The sequence below is a fragment of the Cynocephalus volans genome, chromosome X (assembly GCF_027409185.1).
Source record: "Cynocephalus volans isolate mCynVol1 chromosome X, mCynVol1.pri, whole genome shotgun sequence".
NCBI classification, from domain to species: domain Eukaryota; kingdom Metazoa; phylum Chordata; class Mammalia; order Dermoptera; family Cynocephalidae; genus Cynocephalus; species Cynocephalus volans.
Window position 1 is genome coordinate 119,772,174 of NC_084478.1, and position 13,894 is coordinate 119,786,067.

At 37.7% G+C, this 13,894-nt stretch overlaps 1 protein-coding gene across 3 annotated transcripts in view; it reads right to left on the reverse strand.

Moving 5' to 3' along the window:
* The window catches only part of ACSL4 (acyl-CoA synthetase long chain family member 4), a 72,813-nt gene extending 59,283 nt beyond the window's left edge, over positions 1 to 13,530 (reverse strand). For all 3 annotated transcript variants that reach the window (XM_063083657.1, XM_063083656.1, XM_063083654.1), the window contains exon 1: positions 13,398 to 13,530. The gene's annotated coding sequence lies outside the window, so the exon portion shown is untranslated. The remainder of the gene's footprint in view (positions 1 to 13,397) is intronic.
* Between the last annotated feature and the right edge of the window lie 364 nt (positions 13,531 to 13,894).

A 13,894-nucleotide genomic window follows, 5' to 3' on the forward strand; every position in this document is an offset into this window, starting at 1 on the left:
GGAAGGATATATACTAAAAATATCAGTAGTTGTCTCTGGGTAGGATTACCCGTACTTTGTCTTATTTCTATATTTTTATCTACATACGTTTTCTAAAATAAACATGTATAATAATGTGGGATCCTGAAACAGAAAAAAAAAAAGACTTTGGTAGAAAAACTAGAGAAATCCAAATTAATTCTATAGTTTAATTAACAGTATTGCACCAATGTAATATAAAATGTTAACATTAGGGGAAGGTAGGTGCAGATTATACAGGACCTCTGAACTCTCTATAACAAATTTTCTGTAAATCCAAAATTATTCTAAAATAAAATGTTTATTTAAAAACAATGTGTCATACATTAAGATCACATTTTAAAAATATACATTAAAAAGTAAAAATTAAAAAAATATATAGAAAAGAAAAAAATTCATTTGGCTTATAGGCCCTACATATAAACGGGAATATGCTAGAATAAAATTTCCTTTGCAGTAAGTCATTATACCCTCTAGCATTACAACACAAAGTTGTAAAGACAGTTAATTATATCACCTGGCCTCTCCTAAATATGACAGTGATCTCACCCTACTGGGCACAGACTGACAAAAGCAGGAAACAAATGGTTAAGTCTCTATTTTATTTGGTTTTATAAACATCACTGCTGAAGACTACCCACCATAACAACAAGTTGATTTGAGGAGGGAAGGAATTAAAAATTAAGTATAGCTGGTGACAACCCTTTTCCTTCATAATATTTTTAAAACTCTTATTTCCCAAATCCTGGGAAGTTACAAGTGTATTTGCATGTATTTGTTCAATATTCAGTGAGTATATACTATGCCCTACCCTCATGGAGCTTACTTTCAATAGATAATTTTTTAAATGGACAGCAAACCAACACAGAGAGCTAGACATACAGGTAGAATAAGAAAGGAGAATCATCTACCAGGCAATCCTCATCCCTATAATAAAGCCCAACCAGACAATTACATACTTTTTAAAAAACTTAATAATAATAGCAACCCTCTGGGATTATCCAGTTACACCTTTACTGCTTAGGTATCAGCTGGCTTGCCTAAAAAAAAGATTTCATCAAAAACTTCCTTCAAATATCAGGGTAAGGGAAAGTATGCAGAGCCAAAGGATGAAAGTGAGGTTCTGAAAACGAAGAATAGAGGAAAGCAAAATGCAGAGTCAGAAAGCACAAACCGAAAACTAAAACATCTTGATCAATTTCATCTACAGACTAGCCAGCTGTTACAAACAACACTGCTACCTGGTTGTAATACTACTCCAGAAAAGGTGTAAAATTTGAAATAGGTTAGTTCCACTGTGGAACACACCCAACGGAGATTTCATTACTTAGGTATTTTAAATAAAGTGCTTTATGCATAGTGCTAAAGCAAGAACTCTAAGAAGAGATTTAAAGAGAACTGCCGGACTAAAACACCCCAAGCACAGCAGAAGTCTTTTTCCCATCTCAATGAAATATTGTTTAAGGAAGAAGAGTTATGTATCGCCACATAAAGGTCAGCCAAAAACCTGCTACAGTTTCAAGTATTGCTATTTCCTACTAGTAGATACTGTCCATATATCCCTAATGCATTTAGCTTCTGCTACACCTGCAATGTAATGTGCCTTTAAGACATCCTTTTACAGTTATTTCTGTGATTATTTAATCTAAAATGCATCATCTTCGAACTAGGCAGTCATTCAATCCTCCTTGAAGTATCTGCAGCTAAGGTGAGTAGCAGTAAAAGATAAGAAGTTAGTTAGCTCTTTCGTATGTACGGCGCAATCTGCTCCTTGCCCTTCTTCAAAAGCAAAACTAAGGTCAACGCAAGACAGTTTTGAAAACAAAGGTCAATACAGGACAGTTTTGAAAACAAAATGTTCTCTCTCTTACCATACATTTTGAGCTGTCATGATTACGTGACAGTGTCTTACAGGCCAGATTTTTGTTTGTTTAAGAAAAAGGAAAGGTATTATCAAAATGCTTTCAATATCCCCATCTTATGGTTTCCAGGGCCGCTATTCCTGAAAGTAGAAGAGAACAACACCGAGGTTCAGAGCTGGGTGCCAAGCACAGGCAACATCCTGATTTATCAGCAGCAATGAGGCAGTGCCGGAAAAAGTGGTTTAGCAATAGCAAAACATGGCCCCAGACCTGGCCAAGGACCAAACAACACCAATTCTAAAAGTTTAGAAGATTGTTCCACATAACAGTTTTACGCAACCCAAACAGGTAACTGAAACTTTGAAATATCACTGATTTTAACTCAAGAGTTAGATAGAGGTCATCAGCAGAGTCCACAAATCCATGAATTGATTTTCTGTCCTAAATTAATTTCTAGTCACTCCTCCCAATGCAAAAGAAAGATTTTCCCATGATTTCATGACAAAATATTACTACATCTGGAAAAAACTGGACAAATAAAATGACCTTAATTGTTAGATTAGCAAGGAATGACGCAATATTAGAGAAATCAACGCTAGGTTGAAAAATGATTCTTTTAACCAAAATCGGCTGCTTGAAAATGAGTTGCTTTCATCTCATTAAAGACATTAAAGTAAAATGTAAGTGTTACATAAGAATAATCCCATCTTTGAAAAACATATAGTTTTGACTCAATTTTGCAGATTTTCACTGGAGACTGTGATCATCAAATTAAATTATGCAGGCCTTCTCAATATAGGAGGGTACCTCAAAAAGGTTCTGAAAAAATAGAACTAAAGATAATATAAATCTTTCCATGAACTTTTTGAAAACCCTTCATACTACTTAGCTTATGAAGCCCCACAGGCTACAACTTGCTTTTTAAATATGTCTCTTAAGTACAAACTGGATTTGAGATTCCTGTTTTTCAAAACTCAAGGCACTCTGGCTATAGGCCATAAATTCACTGCTACTTCCTCCTCATCTTTGGTGGTGCCCTAGTATAGCATCCACCTCCTCTTTCCTGCTGGCAATGCCCTAAGCAGGGTGATCCTTCCATCAAAGGGAAGGGCAGGGAGGTCAACAGTCTTCCTCAGTTGAGGACAAAAAACAACAAAAAACTGTGGTCTTTAGGGTTAGAGTTTTTTTTGAGAAAAAGATCAGCTATCTGAAACTTATGTTAGGAACAAATCTCCCATTTTACTGTGTTAACATTGCAATCATAGGCCAATCACTCCACAGAAACATTTCATGTAACCGAACAACAATGACATAAAGGCAGGTTACAACAAAGATAAGACAGGGGTTGGGACACTATCCCACCACTGGAATGTTCTCCTCCCAAGTGCCAGGGGTGCCACCTTATGCCCTTGAAGGTGACCCCTACTGACGTAGGATTCAAGACAGCTGGCAGGGCTGGTATAAGTGTATTTTTAACCCCCTATTTTGTAGTCCTGGACTGAGAATCATCAATCATTCAGTTCTAACCAACCAAGTTCCAAAAGAAATGCAAAGATATGGATGAACTGTAAAAATGATGTTGGGGAACTCCATTTCAAAACAGGAATAAAAAAGAAGGTGAGGGATTCACCATGAAAGTTTTTATTTTGCAGCTGTCACTTCTAAAACAATCTGTACTTCATTATACCACCTGTAATGAAATAATTCTTTGGAGGCCATTTCCTAAAGAAAGCTACCCTCCTACAAACATTTTAATACTTAATCTCTTGGTGATAAAGAGAATGTTAAAATTAATGTAAATATGTATATAAAATTTTTAAAATCCTGCTTCCACATAAAAATCCTGGCCTTTACACTTGACACTAAAAACAAAATCTAAGTAAAGCAGTCCAAAAATTTCTGGGGGAAAATCTGGGTTGTATAACATCCTTAGGAGGTCAGTCATTCACTTAAAAACATAAAACTGTATTTGAATGAATATGCTAATACTGGCATTTCTTTCTGTTTAGGGAAATAAACACCACATAGCTTCCCATCTGCAGGTTACTATAATTCACCAACAGTGCACCTGAACCCTGCCTTTTCTAGTTTCCAAGTTATGGAAACAACTTGCTTCACAGAAATTCTAGCCTACTCCTGTAAGGAACTGTCTGGGCACAGAAGAACCCCAATGCCTTCCAAAACCTTTTCGATCTTGCCTTGGTTCCTGACACTTTCTGAACCCCAAATATTCCACCAAAGACCATACCATCCTAGACTAACTTTGCAATTGACCTTTGACCGAATTTGGAAAGTGGTTCCAGGCGTAAGAGTACTATTCTCTCTGGCCTGCTTTTCTCCTTTCTGCTCTATTTGTCTGAAACATACTCATCTGACAATTGTTATGACTTCTGCCCAGTTCTACCCTTCAATAAAGTTAAGATCTTTCAACTATTCTTTTGAGCTGCTCCTCAGCTTAGTATCTTCAGTGGTCATGGGGAACATAGCATCTTTTCCTGGGATTCATCCCATGCGATATTAATATTAGTTCTTTCTTCTCTTCTCAAAGTTGTCACTGAATTGTAAGTTCATTCACCAAGTTCCTGTCTCCTACTTGAGGGAAGTTTTCAGCTTTCAGTTAATTTGAGAAGCAGAAATAACTAACATTCTGAGCACAATGAACGATCCCCATCTCAGCAGTTAGCAGCTCTACCCATTTCTTTTCTTTTCTCTTTTTTTTTTTTTTTTGATGACTCATCACCCAGGCACCCCCAGGGGAGTGGTCCTTCAAAACCCTATCATTATTTTTTATAGTATTAAAACACATTAAACACACATTAAAGGTAATACACTGCACACCTAAGAGAAAACAGGTTTTTCACCATGCCTCCCCACTGCATTTACCTCATAACAACCACTAGAATCACTAACATTTTCAACATTTCTCTAGTAGTCTAATCTCACATGCCCCCTCATTAACGAAGTGAGAAATAGGGAACCTCTATCCTGACTTCTCTGTAAAATCTGCTAACTTGACACCACCTATGAAAGAAAAATCTTTGTGCTATGAAATCAATTCCAAAAAGGCCAAGATGCATACATAACCTTGGAGAACAGGGATTCACGTATTCGCAATAACACTATTGTCTACAAGGCATTATCTTCTTTTGTAAATTGTTCTACTGGATTCATGCAAAATAATTAAAGTAACAAAAAGTCTTCAACTAAAGTTAGTTTTGTTTTGTTTTTTTAAGTCCCACAGCATAAAGCCAGATGAAGTTATAATATGCCTCCAGTGGATTTAATAAATGCTTCTGGATGAAACGAGAAAGCAGCACACATACATATTTGCCCAAATCAAATTTGGTCCCCCAACACAGTGCTCCTAATATTCAGTTTTATACACTATAGACCAAGATACCACAGACAAAGATTTGTTTTGGTACAGATACCTAGGCATTCTTTACTTTTGGAAGTTGAGAAAGAATACAACTATGCGCACTAACACTTTTACCAAAAACTAGTCACAGTAGTGGGTTTTTCTTTGAACAAAAACAACCATTCAGGTTGAGTTTTTAAATCTTCATTACAACCAAGCTCCACCCAAAAGAGCTTCCTAATAATATTTTAATATATTGCACTTAGACATCATCACTAGTAACTACAATTTACATAACGGGCTCATAGTAAAATTCAAAACAGAACTGAACTGGTTCAACATTGAGAACTTAAAAATTTCTTGGTTATTTACTTTTGGTGACTATGACTATTTTTTAAGATTATAATTTGTCCTAGAAACCATTTATTTTAACTATAACACTGTATTTGCATAGCGCAATGTTCTTTTCCCACCAGATGTTTTTCACTTATTTGGAGTTACTGATCCTGAAAAAGGCTCACAATACAGTGTCAAGTGAAAGAAAAGAAGTTACAAATCAGTACATACAATAAGAACCCGTTTTTGCAGAAAGATGACATATTATGTGCACACATATGCATGCAAACATATATGCACAAGCATATGTACCCAAAAGTTGACAATAGATCTCTCTGGGCACAAGATCACCTTCTTTTACCCTTTATATATTTATTTATTTTTTCACTTAATTTTTTTGGTTTATTGGTTATGAATATTCATTGAGCACAAAGGAAAATGTCACCACTCGTGCCTAAGATGTGATGGCCAAATCCATATTGGCAGCATGTACATTACCACAAATTGTGATTATACCCCTTGTCCCCCACTTACCCTTTATATTTATATTTTTGGTGTAGAAAATGTAGAAAATACAAATAGTACTTCAACAATGGAAGAAAAAATTATTTAAAAAAACCTGAGTGTACACTCAGTACAAGCCATTCCATTTCTAGCAGTGTCATGCAATGAAGGAATCATATTGTAAGCATCCCCCAGTGTGCAAATGTTTCATATTATTAATTTACATAATTACTATCAAAACAGTAATTATAAATTATAAAATACACTATAGAATTGTATAGGGTAAAAAGTAAAAGTATCTCTATACCTACACTTCCTCTAACATCACTTTCTTTTTCTCTAGGGATAACTACTTTTGGTGTTTATCAATCAAACCTTTTTGTATTGTCAATACATGTGATGAGTTTGTTTTTAGATAAGTGGAATCGCTCACAGTATACAACTGTTCTGTGACTCCTTCCTCCTCTTATCCCCCACCTAACAACATACTTCGGAACTTCTATGTCAGTTTGTATAGGTCTATCTAAAGGTTTTTTAAAACTTTATTCTTTTTAATAGCTCTATGGTACTCTACAGCACAGCCTATTATTATTTAAATCATTCCCCTACTGATGGATATTTAGGTTGTGTCAAGATTTCACTGTTCAGAACATTTCACTGCAGTGATCTTATACATAGCTTTATACACATGTGCAGGTATTTCCATAGAATTGATTAATAGAATTGCTGGATCAAAATATATGCATATTTAAAAATGAGAGCATTTGGGTATTCTTTATCAAAATGTTATACACTGCACTCTCATTAACAGTGTATGAGAGGGCCCATTTGCTAAAAGTAGAAATGTTTAGTTTTTCCCAAATTTTTTGGTGAAAAATGGTGTGCATTTCCCTAATTACTAGAGTGAATGTGAGCATCTTTTCTTTTTTATACATGATTTTCATTTGTTTTTCTGGGAAATGCCAATTCATAATGCTCTGCCACTTTCTTTAATGGGTGTTTTCTCATTGACCTAGAGGAGTTCTTAATATATTACTGATATTACACAGTAGAAGCTCTTTTTTCTAATGTGATTTGGAACAGTTGGTAGTAAATTGAAAATGTCAATTCAGGTGAACCATCATAAAAAATATGTGCATGACAAACATTTCATTTTATCAGTGGCAAATGTACATTCATTCACCAAACTTTCTATATGGGGCCAAGAGGCCAAAACATTTTTTCTTTAACTCCAGGCCCACTAACTGTAAAGAATTTAAACTGAATTCATAGGGTAAAACTTCAAAGAACTTAAAAGACACTTGCAACGCAATGTGAGTGCAGAACACTTTTACATTATTATATTTATATTACACAAATCTTTTATAGTTGACCCACACCTAACTGGACATTATTTTTTTAGCAACTTGCTTTCAACAACTCTTCCCAAAACACTTCAATTTGTTTCATTACCCACCTTCAAATGTGCTGAATTGTGTTTCTTCCATACCTACCCACTTCCAGCTCCATCCCTCACCTCCTGTATAATGTGAAGCAAATCCCAGACATCATATCATTTCTTCTGCAAATTTTCAATAAGAACTCCAATTCCCCCTCCTATTTTATCAGATTACAAAATATTAAACAAATTATATATTTAAAAAACAAATACAACCAATACATACAGGTTTAGTAATAAAAACATCTGCTCTACTGGTAGGTACACAAGCACACTGGAATACTGGAGACCAACCTACTGATAGCAAGTGTTCAGTGCATAGTGTATTTTATAAAGGAAATGAAGATCATCATTTAATGTGGTGAGTCAGTTAAGTGGAAGTCAATTAAAGCTTCTACTGCATACATAGAAGCTATTTTCCCCCAGTCTGTCACTCGCCTTTTTAACTTTGTTATGGTGTCTTATGCTTTCCAGAAGTTTTTTAAATATACACTTACATTTTAAAAATATATCCTTAATTTATTTTTGTGTATGATGGGAAGTGGAGATCAATTTCTTTCCAAATGTATAGCCAACCATCCTAACTCAATTTCCATTTTCAACATCACACTTAGGACATTTAAAAGAACTAATGTGTCAACTTCTAACTTATATAAGAAGGAAGCTATGCAACCAAAATAATAAACTAACAGTCTAAGTTCAGTTTGACAGGCTCACACTACTATGTATTTAAACATTACATAGCAGTTTCAGAGCAAAAACACTGCCATCCCTGGCTCTCTCGTTACCACTCTGGCTCACAATAGGATCTCCAAAGGCCATCCCAACTCCATAGGTCTCTTTATGAATCTTACTAATTGCCATACCTGTAAATTTACACTCACATTGAAATAACCCACACTTAACAACAGCAGCAGCAAATCAACCTTCCCAACCCTCTATGCATTCCTAAATGTGGCTCCTAGAGACTTGGTAAAGAAACAAACGCACTCTTCTGAAGCACAGTATCCCACGGAAATGTAACCAAAAGATACAAAAAGTCAACGTAAAGTTTGTTCAGTTTCCTTTGTAACAAAGTAAATCAATAATTTATTAGGTTGCCTCATCTCTGGGGTCGGCAAACTTTTTCTATAAAGGTACAGAGAGTAACTATGCTCTGCAGCGCATAAGGTCTCTGTTTCAATTCTGATGTATTGCGAATGAAGCCAGACAATACATAAATGAATGGATGTGGCTGTGTTTCAGTAGAAGTTTATTTACAAAAACAAGTGGTGGGTTTGGCCTCAGGTGGTATTTTACCAGCCCCTGCCTTATACCAATATTTGATCTTTTTCAAATAGGAATCCACTACCTTAGCTGAACATTTAATGAGCAAATATGGTAACACTGAAGGGACAAGTAATAATTTCAGTTCCACCTTACAGAAATGAATATTCTCAAAATGAATCACTAACCTTTTCCTATAAACCATTCTCATATGTGCACATATTTTTCAAAATATAAAATTGTGTCACCTTAAAGTTAATATTTATTTTAAAAGACAGTTAAAATGAATGTTAGGGAAAATATGCAGTCTAGACAGTCAAATTCAACAATCTTTTTCATTATTCTGATAATCAATAGTGAGGAGAAAAGGCCTACTAAATATGTAGTCATTAATTTGTAACTTCATTACTCAAAATGTAGAAGTAGACTTTCAAAGTACATTTAAATGAGAACACAAATTCGTTCTTCTGATTACTTACCACAATCCTTGATTTAAAAAACTATATGGTTTTGCCAAAACATTTTTAATTTAGAAAGTGAAACCAAAATCCTCCTCGGCACATCATGTGTCTATTTAATTAATTTTAAAATACAAATTTTAATGTTGCATTTCACAGCCTGGTGAGGTAGACGTTACATTGTTAAAGCACAAAAGAGTGGCAGCACTTTTAATAGAGTAAGAGCTCGTGTGAGCAGCTATTCATACCCTAAGCCATCAAGGCCACTTGTTCACAGAATATATTTGAACTCCAGGACCACTAAAAGAGAGATGCTCACATTGCTTACACAAATAATGGATGTTATACAGAACAGAAAAGGACAAAATTAAATAATAAAAGTACATCTTGTAAGACCCCTTGTCACCAAAGCACAGGAAAAATTAATAAACTGGATGTTATCCAAATCAAAGCCCTTTGTTCTGTGAAATTCCCTGTGAAGAAGGTGGAAAAACTGCAAAACAGGAGAATACATTTCCAAACCACATGTCTGACAAAGGATTACCATCTAGAATACATAAAGAACTCTCAAAACTCAACAGTTAAAAAAAATTCATCTAGAAAATAGACAAAAGACATGAACAGGCATTTCACTAAAGAGGGTACAGAGACAGCAAATAAGCACATGAAAAGATGTTCAACACCATTAGCCATCAGGAAAGTGTAAATTAAAACTACAAGGAGATATCACTACAGACCTATCAGAATGGCTAATATAAAAAATAGTGACAACACCAAGTGCTGACAAGGATGAGGAGCACGCATACATTGCTGGTGGGAATGTAAAATGGTACAGCTGCTCTGAAAAAGTTTGGCAGTTCCTCAGAAAACTAAACGTGCAACTACCATACAATCCAGCAATTATACTCCTGGGCATTTATCCCAGAGAAATGTAAATTTATTTCATATAAAAAGCTGCACATAATTGTTCATAGGAGCTTTATTCATAATAGGCCAAAACAAAACAAAGAAAACTCTGGAAACAAACAGATGTCCTACAACAGGTGGATGGTTAAACAAAGTGTGGAACATCCACACCATGGAATGCTACTCAGAAGTGATAGGGAATAAACTACTGATAAAGGATAACATTCCCTGCATGAATCCCGAGGGAATCAGGCCAAGTGAAAAAAAGCTAACCTCAAAAGGTTACATACTGTGTGATTCCATTTATACAACATTCTTGAAATGACAAAATTATAGACATGGAAAAAAGATCAGTGGTTCCCAGAAGTCAGGGAGGGAGGAAGATGGCTGTGGCTATAAAAGGGCAACACAAGGGAGCCTTGTGGTGATGCAACTGTTCTGTATCTTGATCATGGTGGTGATCGCATGAATCTATCTACATGTGATAACATTGCATAGAGCTAATACACACACACAAATGAGTGCATATAAAACTGGTGAAATCGGAATAAGACAAATCTATTTCAATATTCTAGCTGTGATGTTATACTGTAGTTATGCACAATGTACCTTTAGGGGAAATTAGACAACTGTATGAGATGAGAATCTACAACTATCTCAAAATAAAAAGTTAAAAAGGAAAGAAAGAAAAAGACTATATAAGACCAGCTAATGGCAGGAATGGAAAAATACAGCTTTCATTTATGCTAAAGGTTCAGTAACTGAATGTCAAGGATGGAAAAAAAAAGTAATGCCAAAAAGAGTCTACAGGCTACGATTAATACAATCATCTCCTCCTCCCCTATGGAGGCTTATCTTCCCTGGGATTTTGTTTATGTCCCTAATTTGACTGTTGTTTTTAATAAAAATAAACTACACATACCTCCACCACCATCACCACCATCCCAGACTATAAACTCACAGGGTAAGGGTTGTCTTCTTAACCATCATATCCTGAGGGCCTAGCACAAAATAAGTGACAGATGAAGGAATGTGACAGTTGAATAAATGAATGAATAAATAAATGAGATGCCTGCATATTCTTTTAAAGTTACTAACCAATTACAGTTATAAGGCAGTACGTGTACATTCCTGTACAAATTTCTAAAAGCCATGAACATTTAAAAAACACTGGTAAACTCACATTTCATTTGCAAACGTAAGTTAACAATATAATACTACCTGACTTTTGTAAAATGCTTCCTAATTTCTAGACTTCCACATATAGTAACTCACTTAATCAGGATGAATTAAGAACTAAGTGCATCTACATTTGAACTAGTATATGCAGACCTTTGAGAAAAACACTTTAAACAACTGATATAACAGGATTTATGACACAGACATAATGCAAATTTATATATATATATATATTCAGTATAAGAATATAGAATTCAAATTGGGAGACTTATAAATCATCCTGCCAACCATGAAGAGCCTTACTTTACAGATGCAAAAACTAAGAGAGGTAAAGTGACTTGTTGAAGGTTATAAATCTAGTAGAGCCGGGACTGGAACCTTAGCCTCTCCAGTGTTCCAATTCATTTCTCTTCTCACTAAATTGAGCAAGACTCTTCTTTCTCCATCCATCTCACCCCTACCCAAAATACTCAATCAGAAATCTTAATCTGAATCACTTGTGTTCTTTTAAAATAGGTGGGTCTTTTTTTTCAAAAAAGCATAAAACAGAATTTACTCAAGCTTTTAACTGCTGCATTATACCTCCCATGGATTTTAGATGACACATTTCTTCCATATCAGGACAATAAGGTACTCAATTCTAAGGTACAAGTATACTGACAGTTTAATGTTTCATCCCCCACCAAAACGGCAGAGTGTGTTAATTGTAACAGGAGTCTTACGTGTCTTACACTTTAGCGGCTTCAACCCAAAAGATGAGCTATTTTACAATTTAAGGACGAGGCCTTCCGCTATTAACATCTTGACTGATATGCTCATTAGCAGTACTGTAATTGAATCTCAACTTGCTGTCTTATGCATCAAAACATTTTAAAACTCTTTCTTGTTACAGACAAAATAAAAGAAAAACTAAACTGACAAGCGGCTTTCATCAGGTTAAGTCTCCATAATGCAGCAACATGTTACTAAGCATGAATTTAGAGGTCCTAGAATCAAACACTAGAAGGAACCTCAGTTTTGCTCTAGTCCAACATGCCTATTTTTGTAGAAGAGGAAACTGAGGTGTGGATTAAACCATTAACCAATAAAGCAAACTGCTTACTTTTCCAACGGGATTCATTTCAATGCCATTTTACCCTTATTCTGCATCTTAACTTCGTTTCTCAGAGCGACGACTGACTTCTTTCTTAAGGTGGAAAGAGCGAATCGAGCAAATTAATTTCAAGAAAAACGCCTTTGAAGGAGGAGATGCTGGAGCGAAGAGGAAAAATGACGTCTTATTTAAAATATGTAACCCCTTGATGGTGTTAGGCAATGAATCATTTTCTCCTAAATTTTTCTCTGTCTATAGACATCAGTCACAGTCCTTTCGACCACTCAAAAGAAAGGAAGAGGAAGTGAATAAAGCTAATACTAAATATACAGCACCCGCTGAATGCAGGGATGTAGATAGAAAGAACGGGGCGGGGAGCATGTTTCCGCTAGAATCCAGCAGTTTTCTAACACACCAAAAGGTACGTTGGCTAAGAAGATTTCAGAAGGCAGGGCATCCTTCAAATTCAAGAGGGCGGATGCTTCTGGAGCCGAGAGACCCCCACTCCCACCCCGCCCTCAGTAACGGAACGACCGGGAGGGAACAAAATGGAGTTAAGGTCTAGGGGCGCCCTAAAGGTCGTTTGGAGGTCTAGTAAGAAGCTGATGTGCTCCTCTGGAAAAGGTCCGGGCAAAGCCTAGTATCCCGACCAGGAAGATGACTTCTGGCCCTCGTGATGCGGTGAGCGGCAGGAAAAGGCGGGCCAGGGTCTCGAGGACCCCCGACTCCAGCAAAGGAGCAGCTACGGGGACCTCGGGAATCTTCCCGGCCTCAGGAAAGGTTGGGGGGGTTGGCGCGGGGAGAAGGCGGGTAGATCTCCCGGGCTCCAGGAAAAAAGCGAGCCGATTCTGGGAACTGGAATGCCCACCCAACCTCCTGCCGGCTCAGGTGAGGTACGCTGCCCCGCCGGAGCCGGGGCCCTAAGACCCACAGGACAAGGGGTGCCGGGCCCGCAGCCTCCTCAGCCGGGGCTACTCACCGGAGGCGCTGCCCAGCGCGTCTTCGCAGCCGGCCCCTCGGGAAGCAGGCAGAAAGAGCCGCGTGTCCGTTAGCGCTCGGGCGAGGAGAGGCGCGCCGCGGAGGCCGGAGAAAAAGCCGCAACGGCGGGCGCGCACCCGGACTGCCAGCGGGGGCGGGGCGCGGCGCGAGCCCGGAAAAGACGCGCCCGGAGGGGCGGGCGGAGCGGGGGCGCGCGGTGGTGTGGCTGAGTCGGCCGAATCGCAGGCGGCAGACGCCTCGGCCCACCCACGTGCCCGCCCCCCGCGCCCGGGACGTCAGCCGCCAAGGCGGAGCCGAGCGGACTTCCAGCAGCCGGGGAGGGGTGCTGAGGGGGTGCCGAAGCGGCTAACGGCTCCCCGCCGGTTGTGGCTCCCGCTCACGAGCCGCCAGTTTTGCTGGCAGTGCTGGTCAGTGTGTTTCCGACGATCCTTGCGCCTAGTTGCAGTGATGTGCAGAATGGGCCCACGCCCACACCTG